At 42.5% G+C, this 23,085-nt stretch overlaps 1 long non-coding RNA gene across 2 annotated transcripts in view; it reads left to right on the top strand.

Annotated features, from left to right (window-relative positions):
• The first annotated feature begins 1,358 nt into the window (after positions 1 to 1,358).
• Positions 1,359 to 23,085, top strand: part of LOC311593478 — a 56,929-nt gene continuing 35,202 nt past the window's right edge. Inside the window, exons 1-2 of one of the 2 annotated variants that reach the window (XR_014777722.1) lie at positions 17,957 to 17,999; positions 19,324 to 19,430. This is a non-coding gene — a long non-coding RNA (uncharacterized lncRNA). Of the gene's footprint in view, positions 1,455 to 17,956; positions 18,000 to 19,323; positions 19,431 to 23,085 lie in introns of those variants that run through there. The other variant, XR_014777721.1, reaches the window with a different exon arrangement.

Genomic DNA, 23,085 nt, shown 5'->3' on the forward strand with positions numbered 1-23,085 from the left:
CTCTTTCCAGACTATCAAGGGAGATCTGATTCTGTTTTCTTATGCCCTCACACTGCTTTGCATTTGCACTCACTTGTACAGAGAGGACAGACTTGGAACACCTCAGCTAGGGCCAGGTTCCCTTAAAGGTTTCTCTTGTTATTGTTATGGCATCATTTATCATAAGTGTATGAATGAGGCAAGATGTGATTCCTTGACACATCTACATGTATAGCAGCTGAGAAGCAGTGTAGTTAGCCTATCTATGGCCTTCAAGATTTCCCATTTATTTGTAGCAAAAACAGTCTCCAGGCACAAAGAATGGGAGACTGGTGGTGACTGGCTCTTTGAAACATAAATGGGTATCTTTGAATGATGTGAGGATGGTACTAGAAGCCTTGCACATAGCCTACATAAACCTACATAAACTCAGGGCTGGATCCTATATCTGGTTCTGTCACTAACAAAGTCCGAGGCTCTTTGCTTCACTTATCCCTAAAGGGAAAGGGATCATTCGTGATGTCATCTCTATAAATAGATTATACATTTCTTGGAAATAGGGACTATGCTTTGGACACCCTCCCAGGTGAGGTCCAGCTTAATCTTGTTGCCAGTTATGGAAATCACTGCAATCAAAAGATGTGAACTGTGCAGAATATTTGTCTTCCTAGAACATCCAACAAGATTGCCCTCTGTATGGGTTAATCTTGAAGGTCAACTACATAGGATCTAGAATCACCATGGAAACAAATCTCTAGGCTTGTCTGTGAGGGAGTATCTAGACTGGGCAATGGAGGTAAGAAGACCCATCCTAGTTATGGGCAGCACCATCCAATGGGCTGGGATCCTGGACTGCCTAAAGAAAAAGTGATCTGAGTGCTAGTATCCATCTCCGTCTTGTTCCCTACTGCAGATGCAGTATGACCAGCTGCCTCACACTCTGCCTCAGGCCTTCCTTGTTGTGATGGACTCTACCCTCAAAATACGAGCAAGAGTAAACCCCTTCTTCTGAAAGTTGCTTCTGTCAAGTATTTCATCATAGTAACAAGAAAAGTACCATCTCTGGTGTACTATATTATAGGTCTCTATTGTAGTGGGATATCTTTCACACCCATCACTGCTTTCAAGTCACATGTTAAATTATGTGATGAGAGGAGATGAGGATGTAATCATCACCATGCAATAGATACATAGAAATATTTAGTAAAAAGAATACATATTCCTTATATTTTGGGCTATATGGCAAGTACCCGATCACAGATTCCCTTGTATATGTAACTAGGAAGAGACACATATTCTAAAATGTCATCTACAAACATTAGGTATGCAGAGATTCTCCTTGGAATGGGCCATTAACTACCATTTATGAACTGGTCTGAATCCCAAGAACGAAGCATCCAAGGATGACCTTGGTTCGGATGTCATTAAATTATTCCGCATAGCGTTTGGCTCCATTCTGCAGGCTCTGTCTGAAGGTAAGCTAATTATTACACAGTCAGCAGGCATGTCCTTTTCATATTCACAGGCTTTCATCTCCTTGGTTGTCTGGTCGCTTCTGAGTACTTTCTGAGCGAGTCCCTAATTTTTATCTGACTTCTCTGAAATGTATGACTTCATTTTAATCAGGAATCACCCGTGTTTATAAATCATCTCAGGAAGTGACTCTTTGGCTGCTCAACCTACGTAACATTATTTCTGAGATGGGGGAAGGGAGGGCTTACACAGCTTCTGAATAAAGCCTGGTGAAGTAGCCCAGGTTTGAGATTCCTCTTCATGCCATTTCCACTCTGTGCTTTCTGCTCTCTTCTCTCTCCCTCTGTGTCTCCCTCTCTCTACACGTCCATCCTTCCTCAGTCTCCCCGCTCTCCTTCTTGCCATGTGCATACACAGTAAACACACCGGTTCAAGGAGGTCATGGTCTTACAGTGAAGTAAATGCTGAGGAAGTGACTCTGATACAGTAGTTGATACTAGGTGTGATGGTTAATTCTATAAGCCTGACAGACTTTCAATCTCCTAGGAGACAAGCCTCTCTGCATGCCTGCGAGGGGCTTCCTAGACTGGGCTAGCTGCAGTGGGAAGACCCATCTTAATGGTAGGCAGCACCTTTCTATGAGAAAGTGAGGAGAGTACCACTAGCATGCTTTGATTTCTGATTCCTGACTGTATGTATAATGTAACCGGCTGCTTCAAGTTCTTGCTAGCACAACTTCAGTGCCATGATGGCCCATACCTTCAGATTATGAGCTAAAATAAACACTTTTATAAGCTGCTTTTGTCAGGCATTTTGTCATGACAATGAGAACAGTGTCTTATAAACTATGGTTCTCGGCAGGTATGAGAGGTCATTGCAAAGTTGGACCTGAGCTTCCTTGCAGCTGAAGCTGAGAAACACTATCCAAAAAAATTTTTTTTAGAAAAATAAAATCCAGTACATTTGTGGACGTTCAGAGTTTCCTTTGTTTTTGCAGTCGGTACACATGGCTAAAATTAACTTGAGCATGACTGTAGCATGGGCTGTGCTCTGCTGTGTTGCCTCTATGTGTTGTGTGCCAGGATGATGCAAGGTTGAATGGTCTTTATAGAACTAATGTTCCAAGGGAAAGAGGTGATTTCCAATGCTGGGCCTTGTGGGCTTGTGTAGTGTAAACAGAGTGAGGGCCTTGGAGAACACTTGCTGGACCCAGACCATTCTGGATATCTGAGCAGACAGACAGACACAGACACACACACACACAGACACACACACACACATACACACACACACACACACATACACACACACACACACACACACACACAGACAGAGAAAGACAGAGAGAGAGAGAGAGAGAGAGAGAGAGAGAGAGAGAGAGAGAGAGAGAGAGAGAGAGAGAGAGAGAGAATAGGGCTCCTTCTACACAAGACAAGAGCCTGGATCATAGTTGGTAGGTTTGATTTGAGACATTCTTTAGCTTCCATAGTCTTCTGGTCTTCTCTGCCTTGCATGCAACCATCCTGGAAGGAATATTTTAAAGGTATACTTATACCCCTTGCCTTTGTTTATCAGACTACTAAAAAAGTGAATGCCAAGGAATTCAATTTTTTTTCCTGGAATCCTATTCTGGGAGTAAAGAAAGGCCTGGAGTCAGATGTTAGCAAAGTGTGTATGTGTGTGTGTGTGTGTGTGTGTGTGTGTGTGTGTATTCATTTTTTCAGAAAGAAATTTCACACAGTTCTGACAACTTGATGGACCACCTTGCAGGAAAGGCTGGAGCCAAGGCAATGATGGGTCAGTGATGGGCAGGAGCATTCCTAGACTGAGACTGCTTAGTTATTCACACCTCTTGTCTTCTGTTTAACCTGGACATCCTATCAGGACTCAGAAAATGAACATGGGGAGGCAGGTCCCTGGACATCTTTGTTCTTCTTTCTTATGCACCTGCATTGAATAACCTTTCCTTTCTTGCTTTCACTATTAGCTATGTCTGTATGTGGCCCATGGAGGCTGGGTAGTTAAGCCTAGCTTTCTATGGATGCTTTGCCATTAAGCCACATCTATAATGTGTACGGCCTTGCTTGAAGCAGTCCGGAGTAAGCTGGCTCTGGGTGCCTGGGATGTAGATGTAGGTTTTTGGAATTCATATATCCATGATGTCTTGCTTTTAACTGTTCTCGGAAAAAAAAATCTAGCAGGTAGAAGACCTGGAGGGAGTTGTGATTGAATACAAGGAACAGTCATTCTCAGAGACAGTATCAATGTGTCTGAATAGAGCCTTCCCCTGAATATCTGAAGTGCAAGTGTGGGGTCATTTATATCTAGAGACGGATTTTGATTCTTTGAGCACTCATGGAAGGGGGTAAACTTTAACAGGCTGTTGCCTTGAGAAACACGCATCCATGTAGCTTTGAGCACCAAAGGCTGATGTGCCTTTCCCCCGCCTTTGTTATTGAACTCCTGTTTTTCCCTTGCTCTCATTATTTATTATGGATTATTTTCAGTTTCTAGAACTAATGTCCCAAGATTGCAGCCTGGTTCCTGGCAGCGCAGATAAGCACCCCCTTCTAGTCAGAGGCAGGAAATCTCTGTAGAATGCGAATCAAGGGCTGCCCACGGCTATGAATTTCCTGATTGCTGTGGTTTTTTTTAGTTTTCAATGGCAGCTGCTGGGGATGGATCAAAGCTCTTAAGACACTGATGGTTCAAAGAGAGCCCTTAGAGATAATTCCTCTGCAGGAATGATCAGGACTAAGATATGGAGGCGTTCATTGTGCAGCTGCTGAGCACTTCTGTCACACGTTGCCTGAGGGTTGAGGTGGAGAACGCTATAGGCTTCAGAACAGTTAGTCCCCCCTACTTTATCCTGTGCCTCCCTGATGGCAGATCAGTTCGAGCATCTCTGGTTGCTGATGGCGTAAAATAGCAGGCTTCATTTCTGAAGAAACTTCTTGGCATGTTTATGTGCTCAAAGATATGGTATTCTGATAATTGTCAACTTGATGGAATTTACAATTGTCATGGAAATTTATCTCCCTGTGTGTCCTTAGAGGTTAGTTTAATCTCTTCCAGTCACAGGATAAGACCAGAAAGAAAAGAGAAAGGAAGTCCAGGGAAGGAGTTAGATTTGTATGTAGACTGCTGTGGTTAGTGTACAATATAGCCAGGACCGTCATCTTGTTCAGGTTCACATGATAAAGCGACGGCACTCATAGGGGCAATTTTTCCTTTGTATCACTGCATGGTCAGTTCATTGAGGGCCTGGACTACATATTCATTTCTTCTTCTTTTTAAAAATTAATTTATTCAGATTACATCTCTTGCTTATCTCCCCCCATTCCTCCCTCCCTCCCTCCCTCCATCTTTCACCCTATTCCCCTCCCTTAGGTCTGTGACAGAAGTGGACCTGCTCCCCCACCATATGGTCACAGCCTATCAAGTCTCATGTTGGTAACCTCCCTATTCTTTCTTGGAGTGTCACCAGGCCTCCCCACCATGGAGAAGTTGGCAAATATGGGGCACTAGAGTTCATGTCAGAGTCAGTCCCTGTTCTCCACACAACTGTGGATAATGTCTTGTCTATTGGCTAGATCTGAGTAGTGGTTCACAATATACTGCATGTATTGTCCTTGGTTGGTGCGGTAGTTTGAGCAGACCCCCATGGGTCCAGATCCATCCATCATGATGTTCTTCTTATAGGTTTCTAGGATTCTCTGGATCCTTCTATTTGCCCACTCTCTCATACTTCTCTCACCTAGAGTCCCAATAGGAGGTCCTGGCATCTATCCCAAGCTCCTGGTAAATAAAGATTTTCATGAGACATCCCTTTTGAGCTAGTGTTCAACTATAAGTGAGTAGATACCATGTAAGTCTTTCTGAGTCTGGGTTAACTCACTCAGTATGACCATTTCTAGTTCCATTCATTTGCTCACAAACTTCAGGATTTCTTTGATTTAATAGCTGAGTAGTATTCCATAGTATAAATGAACCACAGTTTCTTTATTCATTCTTCGACTGAAGGCTATTTAGGTTGTTTCCAGGTTCTGGCTAGTATAAAAAAGGCTGCTATGAACATGGTTGAGCATATATCCTTGTGTGGTGGAGCATCATCTGGGCATATTCCAAGGAGTGGAATTGCCGGGTCTTGAAGTAGCCTTATTCCCAGTTTTCTGAGATAGTGCTAGGTTGATTTCCAAAGTGGTTGTACAAGTTTGCACTCCCACCAGCAATGAAAGTGTTCCCCTTTCTCCACATCCTCGCCAGAATGTGCTGTCACTTGAGTTTTTGATCTTGACCATTCCAATGGGTGTAAGATGGAATCCCAGAGTCATTTTGATTTGCATTTCTCTAATGACTAAGGATATTGAGCATTTTAAAAAAGTGTTTCTGAGCTATTCGATATTCCTCTGTTGAGAATTCTCTATTTAATTTAGAGCCCATCTTTTTTTTCTTTTTTTATTATTATTTTTTCTTTTTTCCATTTGATTTTTTTCCTTTATTAATTTATTCTTGTTACATCTCAATGGTTATCCTATCCCTTGTATCCTCCCATTCTTCCCTCCCTCCCATTTTCCCCTTATTCCCCTCCCTATGACTGTTCCTGAGTTCCTGAGGGAGATTACCTCCCCCTGTATTTGTTCATAGGGTATCAAGTCTCTTCTTGGTAACCTGCTGTCCTTCCTCTGAGTGCCACCAGGTCTCCCCCTCCAGGGGACATGGTCAAAGGTGAGGCACCAGAGTATGTGAGAAAGTAATATCCCACTCTCCACTCTACTGTGGAGAATGCTCTGTCCATTGGCTAGATCTGGGTAGGGGTTCAAGGTTTACCGCCTGTATTGTCCTTGGCTGGTGCCTCAGTTTGAGTGGGACCCCTGGGCCCATATCTGCCTATCATAATGTTCTACTTGTAGGTTTCTAGGACCCTCTGGATCCTTCTACTTTGCCATTCTCCCATGCTTCTCTCATCTAGAGTCCCAATAGAATGTCCTCCCCTCTGTCTCAGTTTCCTGGTAAGTGACGGCTTTCGTGGGACATGCCCCTTGGGCTAATATGCAGATATAAGTGAGTATAGATCATTTAACACTTTCTGCTTCTGGGTTAACTCACTCAGTATGATCATTTCTAGCTCAATCCATTTATCCACAAATTTCAGAAATTCCTTGTTTTTAATAGCTGAATAGTATTCCATAGTGTATATGTACCACAGTTTCTTTATCCATTCTTCTACTGATGGACACTTAGGCTGTTTCCATGTTCTGGCTATTATGAATAAGGCTGCTATGAACATGGTTGAGCAAATTTTCTTGTGTGCTGGAGCATCTTCTGGGTATATTCCAAGGAGTGGAATAGCTGGGTCTTGAGGAAGCCCTATTCCCATTTTTCTGAGATAGCACCAGATAGATTTCCAAAGTGGCCGTACTAATTTGCATTCCCACCAGCAATGAAGGAGTGTTCCTCTCTCCCCACATCCTCACCAGCATGTGGTGTCGCTTGAATTTTTGACCTTAGCCATTCTGATGGGTGTAAGGTGGAATCTCAGAGTTGTTTTGATTTGCATTTCCCTGATGATTAAGGAGGTTGAGCATTTCTTTAAGTGTTTCTCAGCCATTTGATATTCCTCTGTTGAGAATTCTCTGTTTAGTTCCAAGCCCCATTTCTCAATTGGGTTATTTGGCTTGGTGGTGTTTAATTTCTTGAGTTCTTTATATTGTTTGGATATTAGACCTTTGTCAGATGTAGGGTTGGTGAAGATCTTTTTCCAGTCTGTAGGCTGTCGCTTTGGTCTCTTGACAGTGTCTCCTGCCTTACAGAAGCTTCTCAGCCTCATGAGGTCCCATTTATTAATTGTTGACATTAATGTCTGGGCTGTTGGTGTTCTTTCTGTTCAGGAAGTTTTCTCCTGTGCCAATGAGTCCCAGGATCTTCCCTACTCTTTCTTCTAAAAGATTTAGTATCTCTGATTTTATGTTGAGGTCCACTTGGAGTTGAGTTTTGTGTATGATGATAAATATAGGTCTACTTGCATTTTTCTACATGTAGACATCCAGTTAGACCAGCACCATTTCTTGAAGATGCTATCCTTTTTTCCATTGAATATCCCTATTTGCAGATGGTGTGATAGCGTACATAAGTGACCCCCAAAATTCTACTAGAGAACTCCTACAGTTGATGAACACTTTGATCAAAATGTCTGGATACAAAATTAACTCAAAAAAGTATCTTTCTGCCTTTTAGTTAGTTTGGCTAACGGTTTGTCTATCTTTTTTATTTTCTCAAAGAATCACCTCCTGGTTTTGTTGATTCTGTGAGTTGTTCTTTTTGTTTCTAATTTATTGATTTCAGTCTTGAGTTTGATTATTTCCAGACATCTGCTCCTCTTCGGTGTTTATGCTTCTTTTTTCCTAGGGCTTCCAGATGTATCATTAAGTTGCTTATATGGGATATATCAAATTTCTTTATAAAGGCATTTAGTGCTATGAGCTTTCCTTTTATCCCTGCTTTCAATGTATGCCACAAATTTGGACATGTTGTTCCATCATTTTCCTTGAATTTCAGGAAGTCCTTAATTTCTTTCTTATTTCTTTCTTGACTGAGGTGTCATTAAATAGAGAGTTGTTTAGTTTCCATGTGTGTGTAGGCTTTTTGTTATTTCTGTTGTTGTTGAAGTCCAGCCTTAAACCATGGTGATCTGATAGGATACAAGGTATTATTTCAATATTCTTGTATTTGTTGAGGTTTGCTTTGTGACCTAGTATATGGTCAGTTTTGGAAAATGTTCCATGGGGTGCTGGAAGAAGGTATAATCCTTTGTGTTTGGGAAAAAGTTCTGTGGATGTCTGTTAGATCTATTTGATTCATGATGTTGGTTAGTGTCATTATTTCTCAGTTTAGTTTCTGGTTCTTTGACCTATCCTTTGGTGAAAGTGGAGTGTTGAAGTCTCTCACTATTAATATGTGGGGATCAATGTATGGTTCAAGCTTTGTTTCTTTAATGCAGAAGAATGTTGGGTCTTGTTTATGCATCCATTCAGTTAGTCTGCATCTTTTTATTGGGGAATTGAGACCATTGATGTTGAGAGATATTAATGACCAGTGACTGTTAGTCCCTTGATTTTGATGTTGGTTGCAGTACAGAGTTTGTGTGGTGGTGTTTTTACGATGGTGTAGTTATCTATTTCTCATGTAATTTTGCTTGTAGCTTGTCCTTTTGGGGTGGAGTTTTACTTCTAGTAACTTCTATAAACCCAGATTTGTCAAAAGGTACTGTTTGAATTTGTTTTTTTCATGGAATATCTTGTTTTCTCCATCAATGCTTATTGATAGTTTTGCTAGGTATAGTAGTCTGGCTTGGCATCTGTGGTCTTTTAAGGTTTGCAGGACCTTGTCCATGCCTTTCTGGCTTTTATGGTCTGCTGAGAAGTTGGGTGCAATTCTGATGGGTTTGCCATTATATGTTACTTGGCCCTTTTCCCTTGCTGTTTTTTAATATTTTTCTTTGTTCTGCATATTTTGTGTTTTGATTATTATGTGATGGGAAGATTTTCTTTTCTTTTCTTTTTTACTTTTAAAAAATCTATTTTATTTGAGGTTCTTTATGAATTTACCTCCCTTCCAATTCCCCAGCACTAAGTAGGAGAGAAAGAAGGTTAGAAGAGACAGGGGACAGACATAGACTTATTTAGACTTAGTTCCTTGGGGGTAATTCCAATCTGTAGTCAGTCTGTCCAGCAGTCCAGCAAAACAGAAAACAGTAAACCCAGCAGTAGGATGAACCAGCAGCAGGCTTCTTCCTCCTCAGAGTGTCTCCTCAAAATGTTTTCTCAAAGCCTTCTGTCTCTGGGCTATAGTATTTATAAACTCTGAGTCCTCAGAGTTCAAGTATCTCAGCTGCTGAAGACCATGCTCCTCTCTGAGCCTGCACAAGACACTTATAAGCTATAGACAAACTAAAAGCAGACCAATATCCCATACTTGAGATTAAAACAAAAACATAATATAACTGGGTTTTAAAGAAACCAAAACTTCCACTACATGTGCCCCATTTTGTCAAAAACACAAAGCATAAACAAAAACCCAGCCTTTTCTCTAATGTTAATAAACTATATACAATAAAAATAATTATGAGAATTATCAGGAATTACATTTACAATGTCCAGTCCATTTGTGTGCAGCAACCTTGGAAAAGTATTCCATTATCTATCCTGGTGAGTCCAAAGTTCTATACACACATTACTTTCTTATCATAACTTACATTTATCAACCTAAAAACATCTTTTTAGGCCTAAAACATTGTCTTCATTCTTAAACAACTAAGTTTAATTCTAGTAAGACTGTGACTATCTAGTCTTCAACCCCATCAAAGACTTGAGAAGGAAATAATATTACTTAAGTATGTAGGAAGTGTAGAACAAGCAGCTTCCGGAACTACATAAATGACAGAGGCATCTGGCTGCCTGGACAATCAACTGTGTCACTGGGGCATCAAACTTCAGCCTATTGGCCCATAATATATGACAGACTTTTCTGTAAAGCAAGAACGTTGAAGGACTGGTCTTAGTTTCTGCAAAGTTGGACAGTCAATTTCCCAGTGTCCTGCTTGTTCACAGTTAGACAGCCTGCTGTCAGAAGTAGAAGTAAGGACAGGTGTATCCTCCCATTCCACCCTCCCTCCCATTTTCCCCTTATTCCCCTCCTCTATGACTGTGACTGAGGGGGACTTCCTCCCCCTGTATATGCTCATAGGGTATCAAGTCTCTTCTTGGTAGCCTGCTATCCTTCCTCTGAGTGCCACCAGGTCTCCCCATTGAGGGGATGTGGTCAAATATGAGGCACCAGGGTACGTGTGAAAGTCAGATCCTATTCTCCACTCAACTGTTGAGAATGTCCTGTCCATTGGCTAGATCTGGGTAGGGGTTTGAAGTTTATGGCATGTATTGTCCTTGGCTGGTGCCATAGTTTGAGCAGGACCCCTGGGCCCAAATCTGCCTATCATAATATTCTTGTAGGTTTCTAGGATCCTCTGGATCCTTCTACTTTGCTATTCTCCCATGCTTCTCTCATCTAGAGTCCCAATAGGATGTCCTCCACTCTGTCTCAGTTTCCGGGTAAGTGAAGATTTTCATGGGACATGCCACTTGGGCTAGTATGCAGATATAAGTGAGTATAGATCATTTAACACTTTCTGCTTCTGGGTTAACTCACTCAGTATGATCATTTCTAGTTCAATCCATTTGTCCACAAATTTTGGGAATTCCTTGTTTTTAATAGCTGAGTAGTATTCCATAGTGTAAATATACCACAGTTTCTTTATCCATTCTTCTACTGAGAGGCACTTAGGCTGTTTCCATGATCTGTCTATTATGAATAAGGCTGCTATGAACATGGTTGAGCAAATTTTCTTGCTGTGTGCTGGAGCATCTTCTGGGTATATTCCAAGGAGTGGAATAGCTGGGTCTTGCGGAAGCCTTATTCCCAGTTCTCTGAGATAGCACCAGAGAGATTTCCAAAGTGGCTGTACTAGTTTGCATTTCCACCAGCAATGAAGGAGCATTCCTCTCTCTCCACATCCTTGCCAGCATGTGGTGTCGCTTGAATTTTTGATCTTAGCCATTCTAATGGGTGTAAGATGGAATCTCAGAGTTGTTTTGATTTGCATTTTCCTGATGACTAAGGAGGTTGAGCATTTCTTTAAGTGTTTCTCAGCCATTTGATATTCCTCTGTTGAGAATTCTGTTTAGTTCCAACCCATCTCAATTGGGTTATTTGGTTTGGTAGTGTTTAATTTCTTAAGTTCTTTATATTGTTTGGATATTAGACCTTTGTCAGATGTAGGGTTGGTGAAGATCTTTTCCCAGTCTGTAGGCTGTCGCTTTGTTCTCTTGACAGTGTCTCCTGCCTTACAGAAGCTTCTCAGCCTCATGAGGTCCCATTTATTAATTGTTGACATTAATGTCTGGGCTGTTGGTGTTCTGTTCAGGAAGTTGTCTCCTGTGCCAATGTGTTCCAGGCTCTTCCCCACTTTTTCTTCTATCTAACTTAGTGTCTCTGATTTTATTTTGAGGTCTTTGATCTACTTGGATTTGAGTTTTGTGCAAGGTGACAAATATGGGTCCAGTTGCATTTTTTTACACATAGACATCCAGTTAGACCAGAACCATTTGTTGAAGACGCTATCCTTTTTCCATTCAATGGATTTGGCTTCTTTGTCAAAAATCAAGTGACCATATGTGTGGATTCATGTCTGGGTCTTCGATTAGATTCCACTGATTAACCAGCCTGTTGCTGTGACAGTACCATGCTGTTATAATTACTGCTGCTTTATAGTACAGCTTGAGGTCTGGTATGGAGATTCCTTCGGAGGATCTTTTATTGTACAAGATTGTTTTAGCTATTCTGGGTTTTTTGTTTTTCCATATGAAGTTCAGAATTGAACTTTCAATGTCTTTAAAAATTGTGTAGGTATTTTGATAAAGATTGCATTGAATCTGTAGATTGCTTTTGGTAAGATGGGCATTTTTACTATGTTAATTCTCCCCATCCATGAGCAAGGAGGGTCATTCCATCTTCTCATGTCATCTTCTATCTCTTCAGAGTTTTGAAATTTTTTTCAAACAAGTTCTTCATTTGCTTGGCTAGAGTAACTCCTAAATTTTTTACATTGCTTGTGGCTAATGTGAAGGGTGTGGTTTTCCTAATTTCTTCCTCTTCAAGCTTGTCATTTATGTATTGGAAAGCTCCTGACTTTTTGGAGTTAATTTTGTATCCAGCCAATTTGCTGAAGGTGTTTATCAGCTGTAGGAGTTCTCTGGTGGAATTTTGAGGGTCACTTATGTACACTATCATATCATCTGCAAATAGGGATAATTTGACATCTCTTTTCCCATTTGGATACCCTTGATCTCCTTTTGTTGTCTTATTGCTCTGGCTAGAACTTCGAGTACTATATTGAAGAGATATGGAGAGAGTGTACAGCCTTGCCTTGTTCCCGATTTTAGAGGATTTTCCTTGAGTATCTCACCATTTAATTTGATTTTGGCTATTGGTTTGCTGTATATAGTCTTTATTATGTTGAGGAAAGTGCCTTGTATTCCCAATCTCTCTAAAACTTTAAACATGAATGGGTGTTGGATTTTATCAAATGCTTTCTCTGCATCTAAGGAGATGATCATGTGGTTTTTTTATTTTCAGTTTGTTTATATGGTGGAATACATTGATGGATTTCCGTATATTAAACCATCCCTGCATGCCTGGAATGAAGCCTAGCTGGTCATGATGAATGATATCTTTTATGTGTTCTTGTATTTGTTTTGCAAGTATTTTGTTGAGTATTTTTGCATCAATATTTATAAGAGAAATTGGTCTGAATTCTCTTTCTTTGTTGGGTCTTTGTGAGGTTTAGGTTTCAATGTGACTATGGCTTCATAGAATGAATTTGGTAATGCTCCATCCATTTGTATCTTTTGGAGTAGCTTGAAGAGTATCGGTATTAGTGTCCCCTTTATGGTCTGGTAGAATTCTGCACTGAAACCATCTGGCCCTGGGTTTTTTTTGGTTGGGAGACTCTCAATGATTGCTTCTATTTCTGTAGGGAAAATGGGACTATTTAGCTTATTTATCTGTTCTTCACTCAATTTTGGCAAGTGAAATTGATCAAGAAAACCGTCCATTTCCCTTAGATTTTCAAATTTTGTGGCATATATGCCTTCGAAGTAGGATCTTATGATTCTCTGTATTTCTTCAGTGTCTGTTGTTATGTCTCCCTTTTCATTTCTGATTTTGTTGATTTCAATACTGTCTCTCTGCCTTTTAGTTAGTTTGGCTAATGGTTTGTCTATCTTGTTGATTTTCTCAAAGAACCAGCTCTTGGTTTTGTTGATTCTTTGGACTGCTTTCTTAGTTTCTAATTTGTTAATTTCACCCCTGAGTTTGATTATTTACAGATGTCTATTCCTCTTGGCTTTTTCTGCTTCCTTTTTTTCTAGGGCTTCCAGTTGTGTCGTTAAGATGCTTATGTGCGATGCTTCCAATTTCTTTTTAAAGGCACTTAGTGCTATGAATTTTCCTCTTAGCACTGCTTTCAATGTATCCCACAAATTTGGGTATGTTGTTCCTTCATTTTCATTAAATTTCAGGAAGTCCTTGATTTCTTTCTTTATTTCTTCCCTGACCCAGGTGTCATTTAGCAGAGAGTTGTTTATTTTCCGTGTATGTGTAGGCTTTTTGTTATTTCTGTTGTTGTTGAATTGCAGCCTAAGACCATGGTGATCTGATAGGATACAGGGTATTATTTCAATCCTCTTGTATCTGTTGAGGCTTTCTTTGTGAACTACGATGTGATCAATTTTGGAAAAGGTTTCATGGGATGCAGAGAAGAAGGTATATTCCTTCTTGTTTGGGTGAAAGATTCTATAGCTATCTGTTAGATCCATTTGATTCATGATGTTGGTTAATGATGCTATTTCTCAGCTTAGTTTCTGTTTCAATGACCTATCCTTCTGTGAGAGTGGGGTGTTGAAGTCTCCCACTATCATTGTGTGGGGATTGATGTGTGGTTTAAGCTTCATTAGCAGATCTTTTACAAATGTGGGTGCCCTTGTATTGGGGGCATAGATGTTCAGAATTGTGATGTCATCTTGGTTGAATTACCTTTGATGAGTATGAAGTGTCCTTCCTCATCCCTTTTGATAAATTTTGGTTGAAAGTCTATTTTGTTCTATATTAAAATGGCTACACCTGCTTGCTTCTTGTGACCATTTGCTTGGAATATTTTTTCCCAACCTTTTACCCTGAACTGTGCGCTGAGCTGAGCTAGTGTCTGTGCGGCAGAAATGCGCGCTGAGCAGAGCTAGCATTTCCCCAGCGGAACTGCGCGCTTAGCTGAGGTTGGCTCTCTGGGACCCAACTGTACATTGAACTGAGCTAGTGTCTCCACACTGAGCTTAGCCAGCGTCTCTGTGGCAGAAGTGCGCACTGAGCTGAGCTTGGGTCTCTGGGGCTGAACTGCATGCTGAATCCAGTTTGGGTCTCAGGGCATGAGCTGTTTGCCAAGTTGAGCTTGGGTCACGGAGCCCAAACTGTGTGGCGTGGCCCAAATCTTGCCCCAAGTCCCCTTTCCCGCAGCAACTCCCACCGGCCACCATACCAATTGCCTCTGCCGGAGGGCTCCGAGCTGCAAACCTCAGCCACTGCCTCTGCCTCCGCTGCCGCCGCTGCCGCCACTGCTGTTCTGGTCCGAGAAAATCCGTGCTCGTCCTGTGTGAGGGGCATGCAGGTCCTCTGCACCCTGGCCCCTTCGAACTTCTGAGCACTCCTGCTGCAGTGGTGTGGGGACCTCGGTGTTCCTGGTTCAGAATTCTGTGCAATTCCCTGAATTGTTTACTGGAGCTTCTAAACACAGTCCACACTGCTGGCTGCCATCTTGGATCTCAGGAAGATTTTCTTTTTTGGTCTATTCTGTTTGGTTTTCTGTAGGCCTCTTGTACATTTATATGCATCTCCTTCTTTAAGTTGAAGAAATCTTCTTTAATGACTTTGTTGAAAATATTTTCTGGGCCTTGGGTCAGGCATCTTCTCTTTCCTCAATGCCTGCTATCCTCAGGTTTTTCCTTTTCATGGTGTCCTTGGTTTCTTGGATGTTTTGTGTCAGACAGTTTTTAGATTTTGCATCTTCTTAGATGGTTGCTTCAAGATCTATGATTGTAGCTTCTAGTCCCAAGGTAAGTTCCTCCATCTCTTGGATTCTGTTAAAGAAGCTTGCTTCTGTGTTACTGGCTTTCTTCTCTAAGCTCTCTCATTCCTGTTTTTCTTTTGTCTGTGTCTGTATCATTGTTTTATTGATTTCCTTCATCTTATTATATGTATATTCCGGAGTTTCTTCTAGTGCCTCTCTATAGGCCTTCAGATCTTGAACGGTTTTATTGATTTACTTCATCTGATTGTTTGTTTTCCTGAGTTTCCAGTGCTTCTCTATAGGCCTCATTTATGTCTTCCACCTGTTTGGCTGCATCTTCCTGCACTTATTTAAAGATTTTATTAATTTCTTCCATTATCATCTTCATTACTAAGGATTTGAGGTCATTTTCCTGTGTATTAATTTTGTTTGAGTTCTCCGGGTTGCCTTCTTTGGGGTAGCTGGGATCTAGAGATGCCATATTGTTTTGTTTTTTGTTATTCATGTTTTTACACTGGCCATCAGTCATCTTGCTTTCTCTGATGTTGGGAGGATATTCTGGTTGTCCTTCACTGGCTGTTGAGCATAATTTGTTGTGGGTGATTATATGTCAAGGGCTTTTGCCTGTTGTGTCTTCCCTGGGACAGGCAGGTGATTTAGATTTGGCTCCTGGAGACTTTGCTTCACAACCTGGGCTCCCCACTGGGCCGGCCAAGGTAAGTGCTGGTGTTCTGCAGCTCCAGTATTGATTTGAGGTAGTGTATGTATAGCCAGTTATCTTGTCTTTGGCTAGTCTTTGAATACCATGCCCTTAGGCCCTGGGGCTTTGGGTCCTAGGCTCAGATCATCCTAGAGTTTCTGAACCTCTGATGGCTTGTAGTAGTTGTTTAGGTTTCTGCCAGCTCCAACCAGGCAGTGGGACCTAGGTTTTGCCTGCCAGGGATAAAGCAGCTATTGCCTTCTGGTTGTTGTTGGTTGGCTAGATTTCTGCCCCCAGCTTGCCCAGCCTCTCCTGAGAGTGTGGGGTCCCTGTTAGGCTGTGGAGCTTGACTAGGTTGAGTCTGTTATAACCAATTGTGCCGGGACAATCCTCTGGGGCCAGCAGCTAGGCTCCTGCCTGGCCCCGCTCCGACCATGCTACTGTGGCTGGACAATGAGTCCACAGCCATCTGGGCTTCTGTGTGGCATGTGGGCATTCTGTGGACTGGTGCAAGGTGGGTACAGTCTGTCTGAGGATAGATCCACCCATTTCCCCAAGATTTCCCTAGGTCAGGAACTCTGATGCTTCCTGCTGGGTGTTCAGTCCGATATACCGAGTTCCTACTATTTTGCAGGAAGGCTCTGGTCCAGGCTCTGGTCCAGGCTCTGGGGACTGTTGTCCTCCATGGGCTGTTGGATGACCAGAGGTCAGACCTGCCTATGGTCTGCACTGTGTGGACCTCTTTCATCCAGTGATCTCTAGACACTGTGGTCCGTGGCCCCCAGTAGCATCCTCTTTCTCCTCCCTGTAGATCAGACACCACATGTCTTAGGTGCCACCATCTTGGAATCTTCCATATTCATTTCTTCTAAATGGCTCCAAGACTTAGTACAATGTAACACTGGGGAAGAGAGTAATTAAAGATGTGTGAAATAAAGCAGTTTGTTGCACATGATAGGTTATAATGGAAGCCTAGGATAAGAAGAACCAACCACTTTCTGATTAGATTTGAAGCTTGCATCACAGGTGTAGGTAGTTCATGCCTTGAGAAATTCCAGTTCTATAGGAACAATTGTTTCAACCATCTCAACAGTCTGATAGTCAAAGCAAGATGCACAGTGTCTTTTTAGAATGTCTTCATTCCTGCCAGGGTCATTACACAGCAACCTAAGCATTGATGCCTTTACCAGACAAGAGGGTGCAATGCAGTGTTCACCTCAGAATTTATACAGACATTAAGCGCATGGTGTGGGATACCCTGCACAATAAGACCAGTCATTAGGAAGTGTTCCTGAAAGAGATGGTGACCCCTCAAACTCCTCTGTGTCCTGGTCTAGACATGGCCACTGCTGCCTTTTTGATTGCTCAGGATGGGTGTGGTGGCTGATTCTTGTTGTTAATTTGGCTACAACTGGAATCAACTTAAATTCAGCTAGTGGGGCTTACCTATGAATGATTTTTCTTACTGGATCATTCGAGGTGCAAAGACTCACCTTAAAACTGGACTGCATCTGGTGATAACCTACATAAAAAGGACATGGAAGAAGAAAGATTTTGGGTTTTTTGCTTGCTTGTTCTCACTCTTTCTTGCAAGTTCATTTATCCTGAATTCCGTCTCCAGTGTTAGAACCTACTTCTTTAGGATTCTAGCATAATCTGAAGATTAGAATACACTGGATTGAATAAGAGTGATCTCTATTCTCATATCTTTGAATATTTAGTCCTTAGTTGATGGAACTATTTGGGAAGAATTAAGAGATGTGGTTTTATTGGAGGAAATATTTCACTAGGGTTAGGCTTTGGAGATTTCAAAAGGCTTACAGCATTCCCAGTTAGCTCTCTCTGCCTCCAACGTGCAGATCAAGATGTGAGCTCTCAGCTGTTCCTTCTACCAACTCTTGCTATTGTGGACCCAAACCCTCTGAAACAATAAATATACAAATTAAATGCTTTCTGCTGTTATATGCTTTGGTCACGGTGTTTTATCTCAGCAACAGATAGACGTGAGATCGACTTCCTTACACCAGGATCCTGGGTCTCCAAACTGTAGACTAGCAGCACTGCAGCCACACCATAGCTTGTCACAGCCTAGCTGACATTTGATCTTCCCTCATTTAGATTTTCCAAGGTCTTGGGTATGAGACTCAACGGGGACACTGGACTAAATTGTCAGAGGTAAGAAGTTTGTTACAAGATGTATTAGCACCATGGACAGAGAAACAGGCAGGCAGGTAGACACACTAGCCTCCTAGGGGGTTTGAAGAGACATCAGGCCCCAGTGCTAGAGATGGAAAGACTATACTAGGAGCCGGAAGAGGACCTGAGCCACATGGCAACGTTGTGGTCCCTGCTTATACATCGCTGAGGAAGAGTTCAGAAGGAGCTTGTAGTCAGGCTCACCAATTCCCCAGCAGGTAGTAGGGAAGGAATGGGGAGCAGGAGTTGTGACCACCAGCACTCCTTTGATGTGTCTGAGCCTGTATACCTAGAAACTCACTTCCCCAGGTAAGAAACTCAGGTACCAGGAAGCCTGCTAGCTAGAGGTTCATGACTGGTGCTCCCAGCTGGGTGCCTGTCAGTACTTAAAGGGGCTGCAGGTACTGAGGACTTGGAAGCAGTCTGGAGTCTACCAGGATTCCTTTGCAGGAAACCCCAGCTGAAACCCCTGGTTGTCAGGATGAGATGGATGGAGCAGGGAGCTGGGGTGTTATGATAGAGTCCTCTGCTCTTAAGGTCTCTATGTGCCTCAAGAGAAGTTGGTCTAGGCCTCCCTGTGCCTGTCACTATTAGTTTACCAGCCTCCTGGTCGGGATGCTCCCAGGGACACACTGAGGATGGAGCACATGTCTCTAGCTGACTTCTTGCCAGTGCACTTTGTTGGCTCTACAGCATTCTATAGAACTCCACTCCTGAGCTGCAGGAGGACAGTGGCAGCTGTGACTCCCTGCAATGCCAATTTGGCTGATGCCATGCCCTGGGGAGCACAGAGAACTTCGACAGCTCTGCAGCCTGGGGCTGTCAGGGACAATCCTGCATTTTTCTCTTTCTTATGGATTCCAAATGATTTTTCAGGTCACATTTTGTAACTATCCTGGTAGGAGCAAAGCTATTCTCAAGGGAGACATTTGTGCTCCTCACTTTAGTTATCACAGTTTTAAGACAGGGGAGCCATAAGAAATTGGCATTTCTCCAGGTCTCAAGCTGTGGGAAGCCAAAAGCCAAGGCCCCTGGTGCCAGCCAGAAGCGTATTTCCCAGGAATAGATTACAAATAATTCTGACAATGTGTCAGAACACCTCACAGGAGAGACTGGGGCTGAGATAATGATAGGTCAGTGATGGGCAGGACCACACCTTGACCAAGACTGCTTAATTATGCACAGGTCTCATTATGGGAAGCATTGCTTTACATGAATTACTTCCCTTCCCCATGTGACCACATTGAATCAACCTCCTTTCTCTGCTTTTCACTCTTCCTTGCCTATTTAATTGGTCTGTTAGGCTTCCAGGATGTTTTAAGGATGCTAGGGCCCAGTTTCTGCCTCCAGCTCTGAAACTCTTGGGCATAAACACATGGTTTGGACAAGTTAGCACATATCATCAACAAGGTAAGTTTCTGTATTCCAATGTATTTTTTTATTGCTATTAGCGAATGTCCTGGGTAAGTTACCTTTTTTTTTTTTTTTTAAGGAAAGGTTATTTACCTCACAGCCTTTCTTGGCTTTGATGAGGAGCTCATGGTGACTAGAGTGTGTATGTGGTTGCAAGTGGTCACATCATCAAACACAAGCCAGAGAGCAATCAGAAACTGGGCTTGTAGCAACTTGTGCCCTTCAGACATCTCAGCTATGCCAGGGCAGCTGCTTTAGTCCCATGTGAGGGCAGATCCTGCTGGGTCCTAAATACCTTCCATTAAGCAGCAGGTGAACAGTTGTGTCACTTCCCAGCATCACCACACTGAGGATCAAGTCTAGCACATGAACCCTTAGGTGACAAACCATGGTGGCAGTCTTCTTCTATCTCCAGTGGATAGGTGAAGAAACAGAATCTTGGGGAGTTTACCGGACTTAAGGTTGTATAGATGTCATGTAGCAAGAGGAAAGATTTAAATCCATTTTCTTTTGTTTCTGTCTTGTGTGTTTTTGATGACTTGGCCCATAATTCTGAGATATAAGTGCATAGATAGCCCGATCAGCACTATTTTGTGTATCTATATGTTCAGGAGGCTCTCTTAAGCGGATTCCTGTACTTTTCAGTTACAATTGTTTCCAGGGGATTTTGTGTGTGTTTGTATCTGCATATATTCATATGGATGTGCATTTCTGTGGAGGCAAGAAGCCAGCCAACTCAGGGGCTGTTCCTCAGGGGCCATGGGCCCTGTTTTCTGAGATAGTTTTTATTGGCCACAGTCTTTCAGAGTAAGCAATGCTGGCTGGACAACTCTACCCAGGCACTCTGCCTAGCTCTACCTCCCTGATACTGGGATTACCAGTATCTACCATCACATCAGACTTGTTTACCTGGCTCCTGGGGACTAACCTCAAGTGTGTATGCTTATGTGGTAAGGACTTAATGGGTTTAGAAATCTCCCCAGCTCCAGAGGGTATTTTTATTGGTGATATTGTTATTTTAAGCAGCACAAATTATGCACTAATAAATAATACAATAAAACTTCTCATTTAAAGTGCACTTCTGAAAGGACATCAGAGGTCGTCTACATTAGCAGAGTTTTCCAACTTACCTTAATATTGGGCTAACTTAGCTTTTATTTATTTGTATGTTTAAAGTGTATATTTTCCCTCAGGGCAAAGGAAAATATATTTTGGCGAAAACATGCAGGTTATAGAATGAACTAAGTGAAGGAAATGCAAAGCAAAGTCTCCGCTGTGCAGCACAAATAGTTTCCTCTTTCTTTCAGCACGAGAAGCTTTGTCAAGCCAAGTATGTGGCTCTGGAATAGTGCTTTTCAAAAAGAGAGTGCCCAGAGATTTTGCGAGAAGAGGACTGTGGGAGCTAAGTGGAGTACACACACACACACACACACACACACACACACAAGTGCGTGCAAGCTCTGCAGGGGCTCCATGGGAAGGGCCCTATCCCTCCCTCCCCACCCTGCCAGGAGTGGTGTTAAAACACAGCCCCCTGGAGGAAAAGCCACTGACCCAGCTGGCCTTCTGCTATGTCTTTGCCATGGAGATGCGAACAAGCATTCTATTAGGGAGCCAAAGTAAAAGTGCCATCAAAATCCAACCCAGGGAAATGATGAATTTATTTGGGGGCTCTTTAAGGGAGAAGGCTGAGGGGTTACCTACGGGAACATGGATAACTCAGACTCTGAGAGCTCAGCCTAGCCCGGGTGATGGCTCATGGAGCTGGAAGCCTGGAGCTCTCTTCATGGCTCAATAGACAAAAGAGCCTTCTATGCACTGGTCAGTGCCTCTTCAAGGTAGCTTGGCTGGGTCTCCGTCTCCTCAGCTGTCCTTACTGCTTATACAAGTTGGGAGGAGGTTGTGCTTCTGGTCAGTTTTAGAGACTTTCTGAGACTTCTTACAGAACTTCAGAGGAAGTTGCTACATGTCAACTTTGCTCCACGGCCTGCTACCTGTTGGGACTTCTCTAACACAGAGGCTCAGAGCCTCTCTCGCAGCTGTCTTCTGTTCGCAGAGTCACCTCTTCCTTGGCATCGAGTTGTGGTTCTGAGTAATAGGTCATGTGTTCACTGCCATCTGCTTCAAAGATGCGAGGAAACATCGGGAAAGGTAAACATGGTTGAGTGCAGAGGGGAGGAGGGGATGGAAACACTTCTGGAGAGCTTCTGTTTAGGAACGGCCACACCATTGCCTCACCAGTGTAGACGATCTGAAGAGCACACGGGGAAGGACACAGGGAAGGAGGCCCTTTGCCGTGTCTGTTCTGTCAGCTCTTGGCGTACCAGATGGTGGACAGCCACAGAGCTGGAGGAAGTGACTATCCGTCACAGCTCACTTAAGGCAGCACCTGGGGTGGTTTTGTTATTTATGAAGTCAGGGACTCAAGCTATACTACACCATGGTGTGTTGTTATATAATTCCTCTCTCCTCCGAAACCCACTGTGGGCAGACTCCATATGGTTATCACAGGGAGATTTGTCATATTTTGGGTCTGTATTTATTTCTGGAGTAACTAGCTTTTGGCAACTCAACCTAAGAATTTACTTGCCGCACTAAAGAGAGGTGTGGGGAAACACTGGCTCCATTCAGGCACAGATTCTCCTTCTGGAGGTGCAAGCTCATGGGAGGAACTTACCTGGCTCACTTCATCTAGGCCAGCTTTGGTGTGTGCAAATGCAGACTAATGCTATTTATTATACTGGGTGATTGGAGTGCTTGCTTGCATTTTAGAGGGCTTTTGCTTTATGAAAATCTCTCTCTCTCTTTCTCTCTCTCTCTTTCCACAAACACACACACACACGTAATATACATATATACATATATATAAGCACACGTGTGTGTGTGTGTGTGTGTGTGTCTAAGATATCACCTTATCTTTGTGAAGGAGTCTCTTAGTGGACTGGACTCTGCTGACATGGCTAAGGTGGAGGACCAGTGGGCCCAAGGGAAATGCTTGTCTCTGTTTCCCCAATGCTTAGACTATAACTGTGTGCCACAATGTCCAGCTTAATATTTATTTATTTATTTGTTTGTTTATTTATTGTGCTTGTGTGAGTTTATGTGTACTACATGTACCACAGAAGCCTGAAAAGAATGTCAGACCCCCCCTGGACCTGGATTAACAGGCAGTTGTGAACTGCTGTGTATACATTGAGAACTGAACCCTGGTCATCTGCAAAGCCAGTTAGTGCTTTTATTTACTGAGCTATTTCAGCAGCCTGTTGCCCAGACTTTTCAATTTCATTGTGGGGATTGAATTCAGATCCTCATGCTTGTATGACAAGCAGTTTACTAAGCTCTCTACCCAGACTCAGAAACACCACTTTATATAGAAGTCCCTTTAATGAAAATTCACTGGTGTTGCAGAGAAAATGTGGGCCAGACTTCCAAGTTCCAAATAAGAATTGCTGAACTTCAAGATAATTGAGAAGGAAAGGTAATTAGAAATAATGAAACTCTCTACCACTGTGCTAATGAACTTATTTTGGGATACATTTTATACAACTGAGTTTTGAAAACAACTAGCTTGTGCTAACAAAAATGTATTGCATAGTCTCACTAAAATTCAAACTTTCAGAAAGGTATGTGGAAAAAAATATATAGCTTCTTC

Source organism: Acomys minous (genome assembly GCF_964271855.1).
Source record: "Acomys minous genome assembly, chromosome: 1".
Classification (NCBI taxonomy): Eukaryota; Metazoa; Chordata; class Mammalia; order Rodentia; family Muridae; genus Acomys; species Acomys minous.